Here is a 17,847-nt window from a genome sequence, read left to right on the forward strand (position 1 = left end):
TGCTGTGAGAACACAGCCCAGAGCATACAGCCCCCAGCGGTGCTGTGAGAACACAGCCCAGAGCATACAGCCCCCAGCGGTGCTGTGAGAACAGATCCCCCAGCGGTGCTGTGAGAACAGAACCCACAGTTAAGCGGACCGGTGCTTGTACAGTCGGCGTTACTTATCATGAATGTCATTTACAGGAGGCTTCATTGCTCATCCAGCAGTGATTTATGGGGGTTCTGCTGCGCTGCTACAGAACCTGGGAGGAGAGACACTCACTCACATGGGCTCTGGTCTAACATAGTGTAGTAAACAGGGAATAGGGCTCTGGTCTAACGTAGTGCAGTAAACAGGGAATAGGGCTCTGGTCTAACGTAGTGCAGTAAACAGGGAATAGGGTGCCATTTGGGACATAGCCCAGTCTCAGCCCTATATGTGTCCAACAGAATCACACAACTGTCTGTTCATCTATCAGGTGTTTTGTTAGACAGTTTCTCAGTGGCCTTTAGCAGCGGTTTCCCCTCTCTAGTAATAATAATAACCGTCTTCACACCGCGTCTGCATCCCAAACACCACACTATCCCCTCTATAGAGGGGCTCTGGTAGGAGTTAGTGCTCTATATATGGGCTAGGGTGCCATTTGGGACGAAGGCTGTGATTTATTTGCATGCGGGGAGCTGCTATTGTAGTTTATTCCTTCCTAGATGCTGCCGTGCTGTGATTGGTTGTTAAAGGCTTCTCTCCCCTTCAATGGGACGGTTTTAACCGGTGTGTTTCAACACCATTTCTATGCTAATGCTGTGGGTGGTGAGTTGCAGTGTGTTCTGTGTGTGTGGCTACATTGTTTTGGTGTGTGACCTTTTCTTACCTTCCACCTGCTGTGTCAGGTTAACAGTCTACTGGTCTCTTAGGACCAATTGGGAGGGGGGGGATGAGAGAGAGAGAGACTCTCAATTCCAATAACCCCTCTTAGCCCTCCCCTCGGTGGGGGAGTGTCCCTCAGACGGAGCGTTTAGTCGTAGGGAGAGATAAATAGCCCTATGGAATGGGACATCACTCATGCACAGCAGAAGCCGCCACAGGATTGCTTACCTCGCAGTTCATTGAAGACGAGACTTGTGTTTTTCTCAATGCCAGTTCTGACGGCAGTAATGTCTTTCCTCATACTGTAGGTCTCATGCAACAACACGTACTTACCATATGAGAACCGCAAAACAACCATGTGCCTGTAATGTACGCATTCCCTGGCTGTGGTTCAATGTGGAGTGGTAATGTACGCATTCCCTGGCTGTGGTTCAATGTGGAGTGGTAATGTACGCATTCCCTGGCTGTGGTTCAATGTGGAGTAGTAATGTAGCTGTCCTCTGGCTGTGGTTCAATGTGGAGTGGTAATGTAGTCATCCTCTGGCTGTGGTTCAATGTGGAGTGGTCATTCGTAGTCTCCTCTGGCTGTGGTTCAATGTGGAGTGGTAATGTAGTCATCCTCTGGCTGTGGTTCAATGTAGAGTGGTAATGTAGCTGTCCTCTGGCTGTGGTTCAATGTGGAGTGGTAATGTAGCCATCTCTGCTGTGGTTCATGTGGAGTGGTAATGTAGCTGTCCTCTGGCTGTGGTTCAATGTGGAGTGGTAATGTAGCTGTCCTCTGGCTGTGGTTCAATGTGGAGTGGTAATGTAGCTGTCCTCTGGCTGTGGTTCAATGTGGAGTGGTAATGTAGCTGTCCCTCTGGCTGTGGTTCAATTGTGGAGTGGTAATGTAGCTGTCCTCTGGCTGTGGTTCAATGTGGAGTAGTAATGTAGCTGTCCTCTGGCTGTGGTTCAATGTGGAGTAGTAATGAAGCAGGACTTTCATTTCATAATAGCAGTTTGACAGTCGCATTTCCTTCACTCTGTAATTTTCTGCAATTTCTATGGGATTAATGATTAACCAGTTGGAGCAATTAAAACCAGTGTTCTGAACTATTATTTATACCAAACGTTTTAGGGTCCATACAGATGGGCCACACAGCTCCATAGGCATGTTTATCTTTTCATCATCCACTACACAATAAGATAGATTTTCACAAACATCTTCAATCTCTAACTTTACTACAATAAAGAACAATGACTAGTGTTTGACTTTGAAACATGTTTTTAAAGAACAGCAAGGCAAGCTTACAACATTGTTCATTTAATTTGTAGTAAATGCTTTAGCTAGATTCTTTTACATCCACTGGTTCACAAGATGACCGCTTGGTTTGCTGGTTTATGGAAGTACCATACTATAATAATTTTCAATTTTTAAAATGGACAGAAATACAATTTCTCAGGCAAGAATTCCCTGGGAGGGATCTAAGTGAGGAGGGGAAAACAGAACTAGCTTTTATTGGCAGAGAGGTTTGGAACTCTTTTTGTTATTGGTCTATTAACCAATTTACTGCATTGTGATGTCACCATGGAAAGCCGAGACTCCCGCCCATGCCAACCTGCTGATTAGAAGATCCTGTGTATATAGGTTGTTTTCAACGAGAAACTATCAGGAAATCAAACTGATAAAATGTTTTCACTCTTTTACAGTGTTAGTTTCATCAGCTGTTGTACAATATGATATAAAACACATCAGTTGTACGATATGAAACACTGAATTTGAACCACACTGGGCCTTTCAAACAACACAAATGACAATTCATTCAAATGTCAACCTTCCATATATAGCAAGCTAAATGTATAGCTAGCTGGCTAATGTGAGCTAGTCAGATAGCTTGTTAAATAGCGATTTTCGTAAATTAACTTAATGACAAGAAAAAAAGGCATAATCGTTGCTCGATACATTAACATATTCTTGTTAAATGTACATAATTATTTGCATGATTTGTTATAATTACTTATATTTGCTTCCATCCTAGTATAGGGATACTCATCCACAGATAAAAGGCCATTACAATCAGCTTTCATTTGTAAATAACCTTTTTCCCAAATATCAATTAGGAATGTTTCCATGTCACTGAATTGTCACCAGGAGTCTGGAGGAGTTACAGAATGACCCTCCTATAGTTCTTCACTGTGTAATCCTCGACCTGCCTGTCTTTTCCTCATTTTCTCTCCTGGCCGGAGTGGGAATAGTCCACCCGTTATACCCCTATAAATGGCACCTTATTCCCTATGAAGTGCACTACTTTCTAAAGTACTTTATAGGGAACGGGGTTGTCGTTTGGGACGGAGCCTCTCTCTCTCCTCTGCTTTTAATGAGCCAAACTGAGCACAGTTGAGTTTATTTGAAATGGCTCTGAATATTAAAATCACAGAGTATATTACAGCTGGCAGAGGTTTTTAATGAGTTGCACGCCTTAACAACTGTGTTGTTGGTTTTCTGGGGTTGCAGGACTATTCAAACAGGCTAATTAACTCTGCATCACATGACTGTCCCAAATGTCACCCTATTCCCTATATAGTGTACCTCTTTTGAAGAAGTGCACTATAAAGGGAATAGGCTACCATTTTGCCAGATGGCGTTTTTTATTTGTTTATTTTTCATTAGCATCATTGCTAACGGCTACAGAAAGTGGTAGACAAACGGGCGCACACAGACAGGGGCGTTCCTGTGTCCTGGCCTCTTCAGGAAGTTGAAGGAATTTATTCATCACTGACTTATCTTGTTCATGTTTTATGTTCATTTGGGGGAAATTATAGAATTTTCTAGAAGTTCAACGCATTTAGGTGATGTCCTACTAGCTTCAACGCATTGTAGGTGATGTCCTACTAGCTTCAATACATTTAGGTGATGTCCTACTAGCTTCGACGCATTGTAGGTGATGTCCTACTAGCTTCAATACATTGTAGGTGATGTCCTACTAGCTTCAACGTATTTGAGGTGATGTCCTACTAGCTTCAATACATTGTAGGTGATGTCCTACTAGCTTCAATACATTGTAGGTGATGTCCTACTAGCTTCCATAGTTAAATGTTTTAATATTGTTGAATTGCGTTTTAATGTCTGGATTCCGTGATCCCGTCCCCGTTGTCCACAACGCAGATCTTTGTAGGGCCCTACATTTGGGACGCAGCCCCTGTCTGAACCCACTGTACGATATGCATAACACTAGTCACTGAGCCTACCTTCTATAGTACAGGGATGTTACTGAACTAAGTGTGTTCGTGTTTCCACAAGCAGCAGACAGTGTTTCCCCGTGCTACGCCCCGATGTGAAGCAACCGTTGTCAGACCTGGTGTTTTTTTTTTTTTACCTGTTACATGTTTAGTCTGTTAAGAGTCACTATTCAATTTCCATAAAATCAATGGAGCTCTTCAATAATTCATGGAGGAACAAGTCCTAGTTGCTATCATCTTAACCATAGAAAAGACTCTCCCCACGTCCCAAATGACAGCCTGTTAACTATTTAGTGCACTACTTTTGACCAGAGCCCTGTGGACTATAAAGGGATAGGGTGGTGCCATTTGAGACACAGCCGTTGGCTGTGGGGCTGTTAGCACTAGAAGTAGTCTACTCCACACATCAGCCAGACACTAACAACACACAGTTAAGTCCTGTGACTTGTAGTAGTATACAGGGTGGATCTGAGTACAGCTTAGTGAAGGACTGTTATGGGCTTCTGTAGTAGTATACAGGGTGGATCTGAGTACAGCTTAGTGAAGGACTGTGATGGGCTTCTGTAGTAGTCTACAGGCTGGATCTGAGTACAGCTTAGTGAAGGACTGTTATGGGCTTCTGTAGTAGTGTTGATAATTGGATATGGAGAAGGGTGAGCCGGTCAAGGATCGATTCAGACAAGGTGGTAAATTGTATGACAAGCGACAGTTTTATTTAAGAGTAAAGATATCTGGTACAAGCGTGCACGGACTCGTTCTGTCTGGCTCATAGAGAACCGTCGGAAAGAGCCCAGATAACAGAGTGCATAGACATTTTATACAGCACAGAAAGTAGGTTGAGTCTGGAAGTTCTGGTCCTCTGGTTGGTCCTGATGAGTTGGGCGAGGTCCCCTTCAGGCTAGTATCACTGTCCCATTGGCTCTGAGTAGACTTCTTTGTCTTCAGAAATGTTCAGCTAAAACAGGAGTTTAGGTGTGTGCGTAGATGTTCCTGTCATATCTGTGTGTCTCTGTAAAATGTTCAGCCTAAAGAGGAGATTTTGTGTGTGCGTAGATGTTCCTATTTTAATCAGTGTTTATGAAAGGTTTACGTCAGCCCTCTGTCCTTGGGTATGTGTGTGTCTCAGTATCTCGTGAAATGCAGAACCAAGCACCCTTTTCTTATCAGTGTTTATGAAAGGTCTGTGCCAGCCATCTGTCTCTGGGTGTGTGTGGGTCTCAGTATCTGCTTATGAGTTTGTGAGAAACCCTGTTTTGAAAGAAGTTAGTTATAACAACGTAATAGGGATATGCTTGTGTTATATTAAATGGTATTTATTACAGTAGTCTACAGGGTGGATCTGAGTACAGCTTAGTGAAGGGCTGTTATGGGCCTCTGTAGTAGTATACAGGGTGGATCTGAGTACAGCTTAGTGAAGGACTGTTATGGGCCTCTGTAGTGGTCTACAGGGTGGATCTGAGTACGGCTTAGTGAAGGACTGTTATGGGCCTCTGTAGTAGTCTACAGGGTGGATCTGAGTACAGCTTAGTGAAGGACTGTTATGGGCCTCTGTAGTAGTCTACAGGGTGGATCTGAGTACGGCTTAGTGAAGGGCTGTTAAGTGGTTGTCACAATATTGGATTCTGTAGTGGCATAATCCAATACTGGACAAGCTTGTTCCCTGAGACCAGAGACTCTCTGAGCTTCTCTTCCAGACAACGCTTGTCCCTGAGACCAGAGACTCTCTGAGCTTCTCTTCCAGACACGCTTGTTCCTGAGACCAGAGACTCTGAGCTTCTCTTCCGACAAGCTTGTTCCCTGAGACCAGAGACTCTCTGAGCTTCTCTTCCAGACAAGCTTGTTCCCTGAGACCAGAGACTCTCTGAGCTTCTCTTCCAGACAAGCTTGTTCCCTGAGACCAGAGACTCTCTGAGCTTCTCTTCCAGACAAGCTTGTTCCCTGAGACCAGAGACTCTCTGAGCTTCTCTTCCAGACAAGCTTGTTCCCTGAGACCAGAGACTCTCTGAGCTTCTCTTCCAGACAAGCTTGTTCCCTGAGACCAGAGACTCTCCTGAGCTTCTCTTCCAGACAAGCTTGTTCCCTGAGACAGAAGACTCTCTGAGCTTCTCTTCCAGACACGCTTGTTCCCTGAGACCAAAGAGACCCAACTTTTCTGGGGGCGTGGACTTATCATTGGAATGTGATACAAAAAGAAGCAACGGTGTGCTTTAGGACCGAGCGGTCGGGTAGGCTGTTTGGAGTGGAAAAATAATAATTATTTGTCCCCCCCCCCCACTTCTAAACCAAAGTTGCTCCCCTGAAACCACCGACTCCTGGACTTCTCTTCCAGACTCGTCTCATGATGAGTCCATGATACAGACACTCTGAGGATTGAACTTTCCTCCTCTATTCTCTATCATATCTCACTTATTCTAACTTTTCTCTCTCTTTCTCTCTCCTCTCTCTTTCTCTCTCTTTCTCGCTTTTCTCTCTCTTTCTCTCTTCTCTCTCCTCTCTCTTTCTCTCTCTTTCCTCCTTCTTCTCTCTTTCTTTCTCTCTCTTTCTTTTTTTCTGTCCTCCCTATTAGGTCTACCACAGATGCCTCCCTCCTCCAGGTCAGCCCCCACAGCAGAGCTATGTCCCAGTCCTTTGAGAACCTGCTAGATGAGCCACCTCGGACTTATTACGTACAACCTGCACACCTAGTCTACACCTGCCTCCTCACAGCCTAGTCTACCACTGCCTCCTCACACACCCTAGTCTACACTGCCTCCTCACAGCCTAGTCTACACCTGCCTCCTCACACCCTAGTCTACACCTGCCTCCTCACAGCCTAGTCTACACCTGCCTCCTCACAGCCTAGTCTACACCTGCCTCCTCACAGCCTAGTGTACACCTGCCCCTCACACCCTAGTGTACACCTGCCTCCTCACACCTAGTGTACACCTGCCTCCTCACAGCCTAGTGTACACCTGCCTCCTCACAGCCTAGTCTACACCTGCCTCCTCACAGCCTAGTGTACACCTGCCTCCTCACAGCCTAGTGTACACCTGCCTCCTCACAGCCTAGTGTACACCTGCCTCCTCACAGCCTAGTGTACACCTGCCTCCTCACAGCCTAGTGTACACCTGCCTCCTCACAGCCTAGTGTACACCTGCCTCCTCACAGCCTAGTGTACACCTGCCTCCTCACAGCCTAGTGTACACCTGCCTCCTCACAGCCTAGTGTACACCTGCCTCCTCACAGCCTAGTGTACAACCTGCTCCTCACAGCCTAGTGTACACCTGCCTCCTCACACCCTAGTGTACGCCTGCCTCCTCACACCCTAGCCTAGCCTGCTCCTCACACCCTAGCCTAGCCTCCTCCTCACCCCTAGCCTACGCCTGCCTCCTAGCCTACGCCTGCCTCCTAGCCTACGCCTGCCTCCTAGCCTACGCCTGCCTCCTAGCCTACCTGCCTCCTAGCTACCCCCTCAGCCTACGCCTGCCTCCTAGCCTACGCCTGCCTCCTAGCCTACGCCTGCCTCCTAGCCTACGCCTGCCTCCCTAGCCTACGCCTGCCTCCTAGCCTACGCCTGCCTCCTAGCCTACGCTGCCCCTAGCCTACGCCTGCCTCCTCACACCCTAGCCTACGCCTGCCTCCTCACACTCCGGCAACTAGTACTTATAGAGAAAAGAAAGCAATACTTTCCCATGTAGTCACTGCCTTCATTCCCCTACCTCCCAGTCTCTATACGTGCCTCTCCCGCCGCCTCTATACTGTCTCCTCCCGGCCGGCCTCTATACTGGTCTCCTCCCGGCCCGTCTCTATACTGTTCTCTCCCGGCCGGCCTCTATACTGTCTCCTCCCGGCCCGTCTCTATACTGTCTCCTCCCGGCCCGTCTCTATACGCTGTCTCCTCCCGCCCGTCTCTATACTGTCTCCTCCGGCCCGTCTCTATACTGTCTCCTCCCGGCCGTCCTCTATACTGTCTCCTCCCGCGCCCGGCCTCTATACTGTCTCCTCCCGGCCCCGTCTCTATACTGTCTCCTCCCGGCCCGTCTCTATACTGTCTCTCCCGGCCCGTCTCTATACTGTCTCCTCCCGGCCCGTCTCTATACTGTCTCCCCCGGCCCGTCTCTATACTGTCTCCTCCCGGCCCGTCTCTATACTGTCTCCTCCCAGCCGCGCCTCTATACTGTTTCAGGGTTCACAGAACAACTCTGCTGTTATTTTTAATGCGTTTGTTCTGAGCAGGGCAGTGACCTTAATGAGAGCAGCACATTTTGTTGGTTTGTTTTATGAGGCCTCTCTGAATGCCTGGGTAGGAGAAAATAAATGTGTCCCAAATGGCACCCTATCCCCTTTATAGTCCATAGAGCTCTGGTCTAAAGTAGTGCACTATATAGGGAATAGGGCTCTGGTCTAAAGTAGTGCACTATTAGGGAATAGGGCTCTGTTCTAAAGTAGTGCACTATATAGGGAATAGGGCTCTGGACAAAAGTAGTGCATATATAGGGCTCTGGTCTAAAGTAGTGTACTATATAGGCTCTGGTCTAAAGTAGTGCACTATATAGGAATAGGGCTCTGGACAAAAGTAGTGCACTATATAGGGATAGGGCTCTGGTCTAAAGTAGTGCACTATATAGGGAATAGGGCTCTGGTCTAAAGTAGTGCACTATATAGGGAATAGGGCTCTGGTCTAAAGTAGTGCACTACATAGGGAATAGGGCCCTGGTCTAAAGCAGTGCACTATATAGGGAATGGGGCTCTGGTCTAAAGTAGTGTGCTATATAGGGTGCTTTTTGGGGCGCAGTCTTGCTGCCTGAATAGGGGAGAACTGGGTAATAAAAGGATGGGGGTTACAGGGGGGGTACATGCTCTGAATAGGGAGAATGGGTAATAAAGGATGGGGTTACAGGGGGGGTACATGCTCTGAATAGTGGAGAACTGGTAATACACTTTGTACGCCATCAGCACCAGGCTACATGGCCAGCAGACAGAGGGAATAGTTGGCAGGAGTTGTTTTTAGGTCGCCTCAGGGACTTTTAATTGCATATCATTTATCTATTGTCCTTCTCGTTGACATTTTGACTCTTGTAATACAAATCTTTTCCTTGTTTGAAATATAACCTCCTTCAGCGCAGGTCTTATGTGTGTCCTTTATAATTAAGTGGGCCGTGCCTCTGCTCTCGCCAAACCAACCGGGACACGTTTTTAACGGCGTCTGCTAATGCGTTGTGGGCAGATAACAGGCCTGACTGTAGTGGCACATTGTTTTAGATCCCGACTGCGCGTTATGGAATAGCGGCAACATCTCATAGACATTAGGTTGGCTGCCGAGCTGAATGAGATACTGTGACTCATTATCATTAAGGTTCACGTTGCCTCCCTCCCGGCCAGCCTCCTCTCTCTCCTGCCCTATATCAGTATTACAGGAGCCATTTAGTAAAGCAGGGATTGTGGAGGAGAAGCTAATGAGCCTTGACTTGCTAATACCGTTGGGTGGCCTCTCTTCACAAAGGGGTTAACTCTGCTGGAATATTGTTTTCTAATACGACTTTTAAAAAATCCAATTGCAAAGATGAATGAGCAGCGTCTCAGCCGGCCGGTAACCAACGGCAGCAGAAATGGATTGGCCTCTTTTCTCTAAAGTCTTTGATTCCTGTGGTACTTTTGTAGCGAGAGTATTCAAAAAATGAGGCCTTGAAAAGCATTAGTTTTCTTGGTGATGTGATATTGTAGGCTTTTACTTCTTCATCGTCAGAGTACGCAGTCTGGAGAGTTGGAGGTGTTTCAGGCGCGGGGGGGGGGGTCGGGGATGGTAGTCGGGGGGATGGTACTAGGTTGGGAGTGTTTCAGGCAGCGGGGGGGGGGGTCGGGGATGGTACTAGGTTGGGAGTCTGTGTTTCAGGCAGCGGGGGGGTCGGGGATGGTACTAGGTTGGGAGTCTGTGTTTCAGGCAGCGGGGGTTCGGGGGATGGTACTAGGTTGGGAGTCTGTGTTTCAGGCAGCGGGGGGGTCGGGGGATGGTACTAGGTTGGGAGTGTTTCAGGCAGCGGGGGGGGTCGGGGATGGTACTAGGTTGGGAGTCTGTGTTTCAGGCAGCGGGGGGGTCGGGGATGGTACTAGGTTGGGAGTGTTTCAGGCAGCGGGGGGGGGTCGGGGGATGGTACTAGGTTGGGAGTCTGTGTTTCAGGCAGCGGGGGGTCGGGGGATGGTACTAGGTTGGGAGTGTTTCAGGCAGCGGGGGGGGGTCGGGGGATGGTACTAGGTGGGAGTCTGTGTTTCAGGCAGCGGGGGGTCGGGGATGGTACTAGGTTTGGAGTGTTTCAATTAGCGGGGGGGGGGGTCGGGGGATGGTACTAGGTTAGGAGTCTGAGATGATGACCTGTTGTGCTCTTGAGATGCTTTCTCCGTTGCTTTTGATGAACATCGGAAGGTAAAATGTGCAGTAAGTCATCTAGCTGTGGGCACTTCCAAAGGTAACATTTCACACCTGTGATGAGGTGAAAATAGCATAGCTAAAAGTAGCTCTTGTCATCTTTAAAGTGCTTATAATGAGACGGCAGCTAAAATACATCTGTCTGGTGCCACAGCGTTAACAATGACCTCCTTCATGACCCCTGTCATCCCTCTCCTTCTCTCACCTCCCCTCTCCTTCTCCTCTCCATCTCTCCTCCTCTCTCCTCTCCTTCTCCTCCTCCTCTCTCCCCTTCTCCTCTCCTTCTCCTCCTCCTCTCCATTTCTCCTCATCCTCTCCATCTCTCCTTCTCCTCATCCTCTCCATCTCTCCTTCTCCTCCTCCTCTCCATCTCTCCTTCTCCTCCTCTCCTCTCTCGTCCCCGCAATCCTCTTCCTTTTTCCTCTCTCTCTCTCCCCTGTTCCGCTTTTACTCCCTCTCTCCTCCAATCAACTGTCTCTCCTTCCTCTCTTCCCATCTCCCCCTCTTACTCCCACCTACCCAACAGAAGTTTTCTCAGGACCCAGTCACCACTACGCTGGGTGGTTTCTCCAAGGTGACCAACTACCTGTTTGATGCGTTCCGGGGTCCAGACACGGAGCTACTGCAGCAGAGGCCCGTCGGGGAGGTGGCTGACCTGCTGAATGAGTCCATACCAGGATTGGACATCAACCAGCTGGAGGAACCAGGCTTTGAGGTTATCACCAAGGTGAGTCAGAGTAGACACTGGGAATGAACGTGCATACTGACATACTCTCACACACCCACATACTGACACACACACACACACACACACACACACACACACACACACACACACACACAGACACTGGAACTGGAACTGGAAAATGGCGCTGGAAGAAATGGCAGCAGTTTTACAGGCGCCCAACCAATTGTGTTATTATGTGGGTTTTTTTCGCGTTCTTTGTATCTTACGGTAAAAAAGAGCTTCTGGATATCAGGACAGCGATCACCTCGGATTAGACAGATGTTTTTCTTCAACAAGCAGACGCACAGGACATTCTCCGAACACCCGACAAGGCCAACATCCCCGTTATTTGCAAGAGGAAGAGGCGCAGGTACAGAGGCGCAGGTACAGAGGCGCAGGTACAGAGGCGCAGGTACAGAGGCGCAGGTACAGAGGCGCAGGTACAGAGGCGCAGGTACAGAGGACACAGAGCGGGATGCCTTGTGAGGATCCGCAGAAGGTGCGTGGGAAAGCTGCCGTTACCGTAAATATTACTCGCCAACGTGCAATCATTGGACAATAAATTAGGCGAGGTACGATCACGAATATCCTACCAACGGGACATCAAAAACTGTAATATCCTATGTTTGCACCGGCTAGATAGAACAGCACACTCCGGTAAGACGGGGGGGGGAGAGAGAGATAAGTCTGTTTTGATAAAAGCATCTGCTAAATGGGATAGGGGATACCTAGTCAGTTGAGGAAAAACAGTCCTGATGTTGAGAGGGAGAACCTAGTCAGTTGAGGGAAAACAGTCCTGTGTTGAAAGGGAGACCTAGTCCGTTGAGGAAAACAGTCCTGATGTTGAAAGGGGAGACCTAGTCAGTTGAGGAAACAGTCCTGATGTTGAAAGGGGAGACCTAGTCAGTTTGAGGAAAACAGTCCTGATGTTGAAAGGGAGACCTAGTCAGTTGAGGAAAACAGTCCTGATGTTGAAAGGGGAGACCTAGTCAGTTGAGGAAAACAGTCCTGATGTTGAAAGGAGAGCCCTAGTCAGTTGAGGAAAACAGTCCTGATGTTGAAAGGGGAGACCGAGTCAGTTGAGGAAAACAGTCCTGATGTTTTAAGGGGAGACCGAGTCAGTTGAGGAAAACAGTCCTGACGTTGAAAGGGGAGACCTAGTCAGTTGAGGAAAACAGTCCTAACGTTGGAAGGGGAGACCTGGTCAGTTGATGAAAACAGTCCTGATGTTGAAAGGGGAGACCTAGTCAGTTGAGGAAAACAGTCCTGATGTTGAAAGGGGACCTAGTCAGTTGAGGAAAACAGTCCTGATGTTGAAAGGAGACCTAGTCAGTTGAGGAAAACAGTCCTGATGTTGAAAGGGGAGACCTAGTCAGTTGATGAAACAAGTCCTGATGTTGAAAGGGGAGACCTAGTCAGTTGATGAAAACAGTCCTGATGTTGAAAGGGGAGACCTAGTCAGTTGAGGAAAACAGTCCTGATGTTGAAAGGGGAGACCTAGTCAGTTGAGGAAAACAGTCCTGATGGTTGAAAGGGGAGACCTAGTCAGTTGAGGAAAAACAGTCCTGATGTTGAAAGGGGAGACCTAGTCAGTTGAGGAAAACAGTCCTGATGTTGAAAGGAGAGACCTAGTCAGTTGAGGAAAACAGTCCTGACGTTGAAAGGAGACCGAGTCAGTTGAGGAAAACAGTCCTGATGTTGAAAGGGAGAGCCTAGTCAGTTGAGGAAAACAGTCCTGATGTTGAAAGGGGAGACCTAAGTCAGTTGAGGAAAACAGTCCTGATGTTGAAAGGGGAGACCAGGTCAGTTGAGGAAAACAGTCCTGATGTTGAAAGGGGAGACCTAGTCAGTTGAGAAAAACAGTCCTGATGTTGAAAGGGGAGACCAGGTCAGTTGAGGAAAACAGTCCTGATGTTGAAAGGGGAGACCTAGTCAGTTGAGGAAAACAGTCCTGATGTTGAAAGGGGAGACCAAGTCAGTTGAGGAAAACAGTCCTGATGTTGAAAGGAGACCTAGTCAGTTGAGGAAAACAGTCCTGATGTTGAAAGGGGAGACCAAGTCAGTTGAGGAAAACAGTCCTGATGTTGAAAGGAGACCTAGTCAGTTGAGGAAACAGTCCTGACGTTGAAAGGGAGACCTAGTCAGTTAGGAAAACAGTCCTGACGTTGAAAGGAGACCTAGTCAGTTGAGGAAAACAGTCCTGACGTTGAAAGGAGACCTAGTCAGTTGAGGAAAACAGTCCTGATGTTGAAAGGAGACCTAGTCAGTTGAGGAAAACAGTCCTGATGTTGAAAGGAGACCTGGTCAGTTGAGGAAAACAGTCCTGATGTTGAAAGGAGACCTAGTAGTTGAGGAAAACAGTCCTGATGTTGAAAGGGAGACCTAGTCAGTTGAGGAAAACAGTCCTGATGTTGAAAGGAGAGACCTAGTCAGTTGAGGAAAACAGTCCTGATGTGAAAGGGGAGACCTAGTCAGTTGAGGGAAACAGTCCTGATGTTGAGAGGGGAGACCTAGTCAGTTGAGGGAAACAGTCCTGATGTTGAAAGGAGACCTAGTCAGTTGAGGAAAACAGTCCTGATGTTGAAAGGGAGACCTAGTCAGTTGAGGGAAACAGTCCTGATGTTGAGAGGGGAGACCTAGTCAGTTGAGGGAAACAGTCCTGATGTTGAAAGGAGACCTAGTCAGTTGAGGAAAACAGTCCTGATGTTGAAAGGAGACCTAGTCAGTTGTACAACTGAATGTCATCAACTGAAATGTGTCTTCCTCATTTAACCCTCTGAACAGGCCTACGCGATGTGCCCACTCTGTCCTACAGGCTACCGATGTGCCCACTCTGTCCTACAGGCCTACCGATGTGCCCACTCTGTCCTACAGGCCTACCGAGTCCACTCTGGCTACAGGCTACCGATGTCCCCACTCTGGCTCACAGGCCTACCGATGTCCCCACTCTGGCCTACAGGCCTACGATGTCCCCACTCTGGCCTACAGGCCTACCGATGTCCCCCATCTGGCCTACAGGCCTACCGATGTCCACATCTGTCCTACAGGCCTACCGATGTCCCCACTCTGTCCTACAGGCCTACCGATGTCCCACTCTGTCCTACAGGCCTACCGATGTGCCACTCTTGTCCTACAGGCCTACCGATGTGCCCCCTGTGTCCTACAGCCTACCGATGTGCCACTCTGTCCTACAGGCTACCGATGTGCCCACTCTGTCCTACAGGCTACCGATGTCCCCTCGTCCTACAGGCCTACCGATGTCCCCATCTCGTGGCCTACGGCCTACCGATGTCCCCACTCTGGCCTACAGGCCTACCGATGTCCCCACTCTGGCCTACAGGCCTACCGATGTCCCCACTCTGGCCTACAGGCCTACGATGTCCCACTCTGGCCTACAGGCCTACCGATGTCCCCACTCTGCCTACAGGCTACATGCCATGCACAGCCTACTGAGAAACAAAGTTCAAAAAACATTTTTCAGTGGATATCTCATTTCCAGCCCGTTTGTGAGAAGCACAGTGAGTGTGCCATTTTGCCGTTCCACTCTGGGTGGCATTCCACTGAGTGGGTTGTGTGTGGTGACTATTCCTATGTTTAGCAAGCACATGTCATCCAACGTCACACTCAACCACACCTGCGGAGAGGAGAGGCTAGCTAGCAGCGCAGGTTGCCTTGGCAACGCTGAGAGCAGAGGGTCACTTCTAATTAAAACAGAGGCAATTAGAGAGGAACTGGGTGGCTGTTAACACAACCTCCTGGTTTAAATGGAGACAGACGGTAGAGCTGTGTCTGTGTGAGGAAAAGGGAACTTCTGTCAGAGTCCCATCTAGCCAGTCTTCACTGGTCCTGGCTGAGAGTCCATCTAGCCAGTCTGCACTGGTCCTGGCTGAGTGTCCCATCTAGCCAGTCTGCTCGGGTCCTGGCTGAGTGTCCCATCTAGCCAGTCTGCTCGGGTCCTGGCTGAGAGTCCATCTAGCCAGTCTGCTCGGGTCCTGGCTGAGTGTCCCATCTAGCCAGTCTTCACTGGTCCTGGCTGAGAGTCCCATCTAGCCAGTCTTCACTGGTCCTGGCTGAGAGTCCCATCTAGCCAGTCTTCACTGGTCCTGGCTGAGAGTCCCATCTAGCCAGTCTTCACTGGTCCTGGCTGAGAGTCCCATCTAGCCAGTCTGCTCGGTCCTGGCTGAGAGTCCCATTAGCCAGTCGCTCGGGTTCCTGGCTGAGAGTCCCATCTAGCCAGTCTGCTCGGGTCCTGGCTGAGAGTCCCATCTAGCCAGTCTGCTCGGGTCCTGGCTGAGAGTCCCATCTAGCCAGTCTGCTCGGGTCCTGGCTGAGAGTCCCATCTAGCCAGTCTGCTCGGGTCCTGGCTGAGAGTCCCATCTAGCCAGTCTGCTCGGGTCCTGGCTGAGAGTCCCATCTAGCCAGTCTGCTCGGGTCCTGGCTGAGAGTCCCATCTAGCCAGTCTGCTGGGGTCCTGGCTGAGAGTCCCATCTACAGCCAGTCTGCTGGGGTCCTGGCTGAGAGTCCCATCTAGCCAGTCTGCTGGGGTCCTGGCTGAGAGTTCCCATCTAACCAGTCTGCTGGGGTCCTGGCTGAGAGTCCCATCTAGCCAGTCTGCTCGGGTCCTGGCTGAGAGTCCCATCTAGCCAGTCTGCTCGGGTCCTGGCTGAGAGTCCCATCTAGCCAGTCTGCTGGGGTCCTGGCTGAGAGTCCCATCTAGCCAGTCTGCACTGGTCCTGGCTGAGAGTCCCATCTAGCCAGTCTGCTCGGTCCTGGCTGAGAGTCCCATCTAGCCAGTCTGCTCGGGTCCTGGCTGAGAGTCCCATCTAGCCAGTCTGCTCGGCCTGGCTGAGAGTCCCATCTAGCCAGTCTGCTCGGGTCCTGGCTGAGAGTCCCATCTAGCCAGTCTGCACTGGTCCTGGCTGAGAGTCCCATCTAGCCAGTCTGCACGGGTCCTGGCTGAGAATCCCAACTAGCCAGTCTGCTCGGGTCCTGGCTGAGAGTCCCATCTAGCCAGTCTGCTCGGGTCCTGGCTGAGAGTCCCTCTAGCCAGTCTGCACTGGTCCTGCTGAGAATCCCATCTAGCCAGTCTGCTCGGTCCTGGCTGAGAGTCCCATCTAGCCAGTCTGCTCGGGTCCTGGCTGAGAATCCCATCTAGCCAGTCTGCACTGGTCCTGGCTGAGAGTCCCATCTAGCCAGTCTGCACGGGTCTGTGAGAGGTCCCATCTAGCCAGTCTGCACTGGTCCTGGCTGAGAGTCCCATCTAGCCAGTCTGCACGGGTCCTGGCTGAGAGTCCCATCTAGCCAGTCTGCACTGGTCCTGGCTGAGAGTCCCATCTAGCCAGTGAGACAGGTAGTAAGCAGCCGTGCTTCACAATCTCACAAGATTGCTACAGTTGGTCATATTGATGTGGTACTGGAGACGATAAACACGGATCTGATCTGATCGGATCTGATCACCTGTATGCGTTTCCTAAGCCTGTCTGTCTTCATCTGCAAGACAGGTCAAATCAAGTTTGTCACGTGCGCCGAATACACAGGTGTAGACCTTACAGTGAATGCTTACTTACAGGCTCTAACCTTATGGTGCAAAAAAGGTATTATGTGAACAATAGGCAAGTAAGAAATAAAAACAACAGTAAAAGACAGTGAAATAACAGTAGCGAGGCTATATAAAGTAGCGAGGCTACATACAGACACCGGTTAGTCGGGCTGATTGAAGTAGTATGTACATGTAGATATGGTTAAAGTGATTAGGCATATATGATAAACAGAGAGTAGCAGTAGCGTAAAAGAGGGGTTGGCGGGTGGTGGGTGGCGGGACACAATGCAGATAGCTCGGGTAGCCAATGTGCGGGAGCACTGGTTGGTCAGGCCAATTGAGGTAGTATGTACATGAATGTATAGTTAAAGTGATTATGAGTAGCAGCAGCGTAAAAGAGGGGTTGGGGGGGGGGGCACACAATGCAAATAGTCCGGGTAACCATTTGGTTAGCTGTTCAGGAGTCTTATGGTTTGGGGGTAGAAAACTGTTGAAGCCTTTTTGTCCTAGACTTGGCACTCCGGTACCGCTTGCCATGCGGTAGTAGAGAGAACAGTCTATGACGGGGGAGGCTGGTGTCTTTGACAATTTTTAGGGCCTTCCTCTGACACCGCCTGGTGTAGAGGTCCTGGATGGCAGGCAGCTGTCCAATGGCAGGTGCATCCTAATTTAATCTTTGCTTGTAAGGAGGATAGAGTTGTGGTCGGATTTACCGAATGGAAGGCGAGGGAGAGCTTTGGTACGCGTCTCTGTGTGTGGTGTAAAGTGATCTAGAATTTTTTTCCCTCTGGTTGCACATTTAATATGTTGATAGAAATTTGGTAGAACTGATTTAAGTTTCCCTGCATTACAGTCTCCGGCCATAGGAGCACTGCTCTGGGTGAGTGGTTTCCTGTTTGCTAATTTCCTTATACAGCTGACTGAGTGCAGTCTTAGTGCCAGCATCTGTCTGTGGTGGTAAATAAACAGCCACGAAAAGTATAGCTTTAAACTCTCTAGGCAAGTAGTGTGGCCTGCAATTTATCACAATATACTCTACTTCAGGCGAGCAAAATCTAGAGACTTCCTTAGATTTCGTGCACCAGCTGGTTACAAATACAACACAGACCC

At 49.2% G+C, this 17,847-nt stretch overlaps 1 pseudogene; it reads left to right on the forward strand.

Annotated features, from left to right (window-relative positions):
* Window positions 1-17,847, forward strand: part of LOC139026012 (TBC1 domain family member 15-like) — a 77,914-nt pseudogene that overhangs the window by 17,457 nt on the left and 42,610 nt on the right.

This window comes from Salvelinus sp. IW2-2015, unplaced genomic scaffold, assembly GCF_002910315.2.
Source record: "Salvelinus sp. IW2-2015 unplaced genomic scaffold, ASM291031v2 Un_scaffold3729, whole genome shotgun sequence".
NCBI classification, from domain to species: domain Eukaryota; kingdom Metazoa; phylum Chordata; class Actinopteri; order Salmoniformes; family Salmonidae; genus Salvelinus; species Salvelinus sp. IW2-2015.